Source organism: Telopea speciosissima, unplaced genomic scaffold, assembly GCF_018873765.1.
Source record: "Telopea speciosissima isolate NSW1024214 ecotype Mountain lineage unplaced genomic scaffold, Tspe_v1 Tspe_v1.0169, whole genome shotgun sequence".
In the NCBI taxonomy this organism is placed as follows: domain Eukaryota; kingdom Viridiplantae; phylum Streptophyta; class Magnoliopsida; order Proteales; family Proteaceae; genus Telopea; species Telopea speciosissima.
The window spans coordinates 25278-33274 of NW_025317505.1; positions in this window are offsets into that span (position 1 = coordinate 25278).

Here is a 7997-nt window from a genome sequence, read left to right on the forward strand (position 1 = left end):
TAGGGGTGGCCTCCATCCGATCCTTCCCTGCTGTCTCTGCTTTGGTCCTAATTGTTTGGAGCTTTGACCTAGGCTTATTCCAGCGTCTAATACATGTTATGTACTATTTATGTTAGGCTGTAAGTCTTCTTTTGGTGAAGTTGATTGTGAGTTGGACTTTCTTTTGGCTTAGTTTCTCTCCAGCTCAAGGTGAGTGGAATTTGGCTTTTTTTGAGAGTGTTTATTTCTTCTTTTCTGTTTATGCTTGCTGCACTTGTCCATTCATCATATTAGAAGTTATATTCATGTATGTTATAACTTTTCTTTTGCATTAGATGTATGCATGTTGTAGACTTGTAGGTTTACATTTCATATTGCATATGCACATTATTATTCTGATTGATGAATGATATGCTTGAGAGATGATGTTGGAACTGAATACTTTATTATCTACTACTGTGAAGTGGCCTGATGGACTAGGCTATGTTTCTTTTATGTTTATATTATATTTTGTTATAGATAAGCATATAGTGGCTTATTTACACTTTTGAGCGTGTATTTACTTTTAATGAACTATACAGTGTAAATGCAAGTTAAGGTATCTTAGCCAAATGTTGGCCAAGAAGTCTAAGAATTCTCCCTTTTAATAGAGAGTGGATTTGGGTCGACATGACTTTTGGAGGATCTTCTATCTGTGACACGGTTGGCAAGCGCCCTTTTTGTGCTGTCATCAATCATATTTGGATGGAACGAAATATCAGGAAATGGACTACCAACTCCCGGCCTCTCCAACAGATTTGGGATTCCATTTCTTTTGAAATCAAAGCTAAGCTATCAGTGGCTGCTCCCTCCATATGTATTGACACCATAGGGAACAGGCTTATTATTGTCTCTTGGGGTCTTCTCTTGGTCTCCCTCCAAGCCTCAGCCTCCTTTGTTTGAGGCTAAGGCTTTTTGTTTATTTCTTGTTTCTTTCTTCTTTTCCCTCTTTGGGGGGCTGCTGTAGTCCTTCTTCTCTTTGGTAATGAATTTTTTATTCACCTAAAAAAGGGAAGTGATGACACAGAAATATCAAAGTTGAAGGTTCAGTTGGCTAAGGAGTTTGATATCAAAGATTTGGGACCTCACAAATACTTATTGGGAATAGAGGTAGCAAGATCCAACACTGGTATCTTTATATCCCAGCGTAAGTATGTCCTAAACCTTCTTAGTGAAACTGGTATGCTTGGGTGTAAACTTGCAGATTCTCCTATCGAGGTCAACAATAAAAAAAGCAGTAAAGTTGGTGATCTGGTAGACAAGGAGAGGTATCAAAGACTAGTTGGAAGATTAATATATCTATCTCATACCAGACCAGAAATTGCTTAAGCTGTAGGGGTAGTTAGTTGATTCCTATTAGATCCACAGACTGCACATCTAGAATAGTACACCGGATTCTAAGATACCTGAAATCCGCTCTTGGAAAGGAAATTTTATTCTCAAATCATGGCAATCTGAAGTTGGAGGCTTTCACAAATCCTGATTGGGCATGCTCTGTGGATGATCAAGATCTACTTCTGGATACACATTCCTAGGAGGAAATCTGGTTACCTGGAAAAGCAAGAAGCAACTAGTGGTGTCTAGATCGAGTGCAAAAGCAGAGTACCGAGCAATGGCTCAAGGTGTCTACGAACTTATATGGCTCAGAATCTTACTTAGTGATTTGGGGGTGACTTCTGAAGAACATGTGAGGCTCTACTGTGCAAACAAGGTAGCAATCAGTATAGCTCATAACCCAATTCAACATGATAGAACTAAGCACATTGAGATAGACAAACACTTCATCAAGGAAAAGCTTGAACAAGGCTCCATTTTAATTCTGTTTGTCACATTTGAGAATCAGTTAGCTGATGTTTTTACAAAGGGTTTAACTTGTAAGGTCTTTCATCCTATTGTATGCAAGTTGGGCATGGGGGATATCAATGCACCAACTTGAGGGGGAGTGTTAAGAATAGAATAAGTATACCACCTCGTAACGTGTGTAAGTGTACTACCTTCCGTAATTGATACCCTTTGCACTACATATCTGGCCTTTGCCATATGAGATAAGCCAAATCAATTTCAGAATCTTCTCTTCTCAACTAGAATGAACCTCATAGTTACTAAAACTAGGAAATACTAACTTTCCAGAACTACTAAAACAAAATAGATAATTTGACTAAATGGCTAAAAGAAAAGAGAAATCCAAAACCCTAATCCCAAAGGACCCCCCCCCCCCCCATAAAGAAAGGAAATACTATCCCTACAATCAGACCATAAAGATCTTTTTGAGTTTTCTTTTGGGGTGAATAAAAAAATTCATTACTAAAAGAAGGAGAAACAAGAGGGGCCCCAAGGGGGAAAGGATACACAAGGTACACAGCCCAACAAAATCAAAAAAGGAAACAGTCCTGCACTAAAATGAATGCGAGAGGCTACAAGACCTAACAATAAGGCGATTTCAGGGGGGAGTCAGAACATCTGAATAGCAAGGACAGAAGCTTACTTTTGACATCAAAAGAGATGGAGTCCCAAATCTGCTGAATGGATCTAGAGTTGAGGTCCATCTTTTGAGATTGTGTTCCTGTCAAATGTGGTGGATTGCGGCGCCAAACACAAGCTTACCCACTAAATCACAAACTGAAGAGCCACCATCTTTGGGTTTTCCTCTGTCAAGCCTATTTCTTTTAGACAGGCAGTTGATATGGCGCTACTTGAGTGCAGTTTAGTATGTTATCTCTTAGTGGTTTGTTGTCTTCATTGTTTCATCCTTATGAAAATGAAAATTCCCAAAAATGCATATGTAATATGGCTATTGGGAGACACTTGGGAATATCTTTTTCCCTTTATTTTATTTTATTTTGTTAAGAGGCAACAAGGAAGAATTTCATCAGTAAAATGTGAAAGGTAGTGTATTTGTACTAGACAGGCTTCGTAGAAATAATTACACATTGAAGTTAGGAAATACATTTAAACTTTTCACTAGAGCTCCAAGTGAAGAGAAATGATACGGCAGTGTGTGCTCCCTTGTAGTGGGTGCTATAAGAATCAAGGGGTTAGTGCTCCTTGTGGTGGGTGCCACTAAAGTGTATTATGTATTATAACTAGGCTAGATTTGGTTTTAGCCCAAGTAGCCATTTGCACCGTGGATGTAGCAATACACACGAACCAGATATACCTTGTGTTGTGATTGTCTCCCTGTGGTTTGCTTTGATTTACTGTGTGTTGCTTGTGGAGTGTGGCTTATCTGGTAGATGATGTGGATGTTGTGAAGTGTATGTGAATGTGTGGAAGACTTGCCATCACGAAGCACTGACTGGGTCCTCTCATGGGAAGAGATTTTGTGGGGCACAGATTCACCCCCCAGTGGGCCATTGTGTTCAACAATTGGTATCCAAGCCCGGTGCCAGTGAGCAGCTAAATCAGATTCCGGTGATCAGTAACGACGTCAGGAGAAGTGTATGCATCCAACAAGGCTTCTTTGTTTGATGGGTCTAATTATGCATTTTAGAGGTTAAGGATGGAGACCTACCTCGGTTCCTTGGGGTATAATGTTTGGAACTCGGTGATGAATGGCTACACCCCACCTACTACAACTCCCACAAATGTAACTGAGAAGAAAAAGTTCTAGTATGATTCCAAAGCAAAGAATGATATAATGAGTGGGCTAGTTGATAATTTACTAGTGAAGGTTATGGGCTGCAAATCCTGAAAAGAAATATGTGACAAGCTCAAAGGACACAGTTGGAAAGCTTGAAGATGAATGAGGAGGAGAACATAGAAGGCTACATGTTGAGGGTTAATGATGCAGTAAACGTTATCAGAGGACTTAGAGAAGAAATCATAGATTCAGTGATAGTGAAGAAGGTACTTGGATCCTTACCTCCCAAATTTGATACCAAGGTCTCCACCATTGAAGAGGCTAAGGACTTGGATGTGTTCAGCATGGATGAAATGCATGGCTCTGTAACTGCTTATGAAATGAGGATTTGCAAAACCAAACCCACTGTCAAGGAAGCAGGTTTCAAGGCACAGAAAAACCAGAAAGCCAAGCAAGAATCTGAGGATGAGAGCACTGATGATGAGATGGAGGCCCACTTTGTCAGAATTGAGAAAGTTGAAACTGCAAAGGAAACTTTCCTTTCAAGTGCTTCAACTGTGGAGGGGTGGGACATTTTACTGTAGCAGCAGCAAAGAATTCAATAACCAGTTCTTAGAAGAGAAGGAGAAAAGAGAGACGATTGAAGAAGAAGAGAATCCAATAGACCACAATAGGATTCAGTAATCTCCTATCGTGGTCATTGGTCAATACTTATAATATTAGAAATCAGACCTTTAGTAGGAATCCTACTAAGAATGTAAAACTAATTACAAGGAAAGAAAGATAACTAAAACCAACAACTAACAACTTAGACACAAGCCCTAACTCTCCTACCTTATACCACAGTAGGGATACTCCCCCTATCATGGTTAGCAACTAATAAACACACTACCGCAGGGTTAGACAATAATTCCATTGTGGTGGTACATATCTCAACACTCCCCCCTCATGCTTTGTATTGGGTGCTACAAGAATCTAGGCGTTGGTTCTCCTTGTGGTGGTTGCCATTAAAATGTATTGTGCATTATACCTAGGCTAGATTTGGGTAGTAGCCCAAGTAGCCATTTGCACCGTGGATGTAGCCACAATCGCCAACCGCATATACCTTATGTTGTGATTATCTCCCTCTGGTTTGCTTTGCTTTATTGTGTATTACTTGTGGTGTGTGGCTTATGAGGTGAATGTGGTGGATGATGTGGATGTTGTGAAGTGTTTATAAATGTGTGGAAAACTTGCCATCACGAAGCATTGAACGGGTCCTCTTGTGGAAGAGATTTTGTGAGGTGCTGATTCACCCCCCGGTGGGCCATTGTGTTCAACAAAATCCTTGCATCCTGAATCTCATCTTTGACAGGAATCTATGTTTGTACTTGTGTCCTGCACATACATAGAGAAGCACATTCAAATACAGTCAATTCAATTTCACTTTTGACTAGTTCTTCCGGAACTACTATTCTATTCAGTCAGCTTAATCAGATGCACACCTATTCCTACTCAAATTGCAATTGTGGAGGAAAATGTGCATTTTCTACTCATCTTGACATATTATCAGTCTTCAACTTTCTTTTCTACAAAAACATTAGTGAAGTTGTTAGCTTACAAGATCCATTAATAATGACAAATTACATTCGTAATCCAAATTTGCATTTTTCCAAGAACAAGAGACAAGGAGATATGGGAGAACTATCCAGAAAATTTATCTGGATATTCACTTAGACAAAATATCAGCATTTTCTTCAAAATATACCAAAAATTCCTCCAAAGTTCAATTATTTGCTCCAAAAGTATGATTCTTAGTTAAAAAAAGTCCAGCTGACATCAACTGTACAGAATGACCAACATCTTGTTGTAATTAAATCCAACTCTCTTTGAAGCTGACAAGGTTTATACCAGAAAAATCCTCAAGAATAGGTGACCAGAAACTGGTTTGCTAGAAGGTCAAAGGAGCTACCCGTATGTTCATAAATCTTTCTACCTCTTTTCTAAACCATCAATTGCATGGCAAGGGCCAGCAAGTTCTACAAACCATGTCCCTTAGGCCTGAAAATGCTTGTCAGCCAGGACTTACAAAGACAGCTAGTGAAGTACGACCAAACTCCGTGAATATTTCCATTGACAATATATTATGGGTGACCAACTTGATTATCAAGACCATATAACTTTGAAGGTATCTACTTAAAAGTATTTTTCGAATAGCAATGCAAATGTAGATTGTCTTCTCCCCAAAACCAAAGAGAATTTGTAAATTTGTTTAATGAAAGTAAAGAACAATTTTAAAACAAATAATTAAACAAAAACAGACATTACAATTTACATTTACATGTCAACTTTATTCTACATAAGAGGGAATTGTAAGATTTGTAACCACACTACAAAGATGTACAACCCAAATCTCTGAATTTCCTTAAACCACCATCAAAACCATGGAACCTTTTCTGTGCTTTCCTTTGGAAAGGGAAGGAAACATCCAAATTCCTCCATCCAATTAGCTGGATATCCATTTGCCTTCCCAAATCTGAAGGAGGCCTTGGCATCCGCCGTATCCGCGACTCCAATACGGCTGAAATTCTGAAGCTTATTTGGAAAATCTCCTCTAAGCATGACTCCTTTTGGATTCATTGGGTCTACTCCCATCTCCTCAAGAATGACTCCATTTGGACCGTCCCCACTCCTTCAGATTCCTCCTGGGTCTAGCGCAAGATCCTCCTCCTCGGCCCTTTAGCTCTTAGAGTTAGAGCCACCTACTCCTATATTGTTGATGGATCCTTTATCTCTCTCTGGCTTGACCCCTGGCACCCTCTACAATTCTTTGGGGCTAGATCAATTTACTCCACCGGCATCCCCAAGACCGCTCCCCTTTCCTCTATTATCTCTCATGGTTCCTGGTCCCCCCCTCCCCCTTCCCCTCACCCTCTCTCTGATCTGACATTCCCTCCCCCCCCCTCTCAATCGGACAAGGTTATTTGGCTCCCCTCCCTCAACGGCCTCTTTAGCTTTAGATCTACCTGGAACTTTGTTAGAACTCAGGCCCCTACTGTCCTTTGGCATAAGCTAGTCTAGTTCAAAGGTCACACCCCTCACCAAAGCTTCTTAGCCTGGAGAACCCTAAACCTTTTCCTCCCCACCCAAGCCTTCCTCCTTCATCGTGGAATCCTAGTCTCCCCTTCTTGCATCCTCTGTTGGAACGGTTCTGAAGACATTAACCACCTTTTCTTTGCTTGCCCATTTTCTTCTACCATCTGGCAAAAAGCCCTTTCTTCTATTTGGCCTCGCAATAGGAGACCCCTCCCCTTCGCTAGAGAATGGCTCAAGATGGTCATGACCTTCCCTGGATGTTCTATCTGCGACACTGTTGGTAGGCTTGTGTTTGGTGCAGCCCTCTACCACATTTGGATGGAGAGGAACCTTAGGAGATGGACGTCCAATTCTCAGTCCTTTGATCAGATTTGGAAAGCCATCTCTTTGGATGTTTCCTATAAGTTGACTCTTCTCCCCCAAAAGGCCTTTTGTGACTCCCTAAGGAATAGACATATTGTGTTTCCTGGGGTTTAGATAGTGCTCTTTTACGGCCCCCTCCATTTCTTAGTTTGGTTTGGGGCTTTTTTCTCCCCCCCCCTTTATTTTCCCCTTGTATATCCCCCCTCTCTCTTTTCCTCGTTTTGGTAATATATTATTTATCCACCAAAAAAAAAATCTAGAGAACCCACTTTGCCCAAAAAAATTTGGTATCTTCCTTTCCATATTCTCCAACACATAGAAGGTAGCAAGGTGCACAATATTCTTCCTTTGTCTACAAAGAATTTTTGCCAATAGTTGCACCATTTGGAATATTTCAGCTCCATTGACCCAGATTTAAATGTTTTAAGGACATAATTTAGCGTATCTGAGAGAGTAATGCATCTAATACAAGCATAAAAGCTGATGCCGAAGATGAGGTAGTGTAAGAAAGGAAAAAAGTAAGAGGGAAGATGAACAAGAAAATGTCATGAGACTCATCCAGATATACTAATTGGGAATGTTTGTGTTGTGGATGGCTGGGTGCAATAGATGATGTCAAACATGAAAGAAGGAAAAAATGAGATGCAATGACACAATAAAACATGAATGAGGATAAATAATGAGGTTCATTCTGATATATTGAAATGTGAAAAATTATCCTACAGATGCCCATTGGCTTTGTGGATGTTCAAATATATACAAGTATTACAAATTTCAAACACTACAGTATGCATCAGCTCAACTACTTCTATTTTTAATTCTCATAGTTGAATTCTTGCCTTATTGTGATGCGGAGAACGAGTAGACATGTCCACTCCGTTAAATTAATAGGAAACAGGTTAAGGATTTAATTTAACAGAGTGCTTGCGTCCTAAACTTGTTTCCTATTAATAGGAAACAA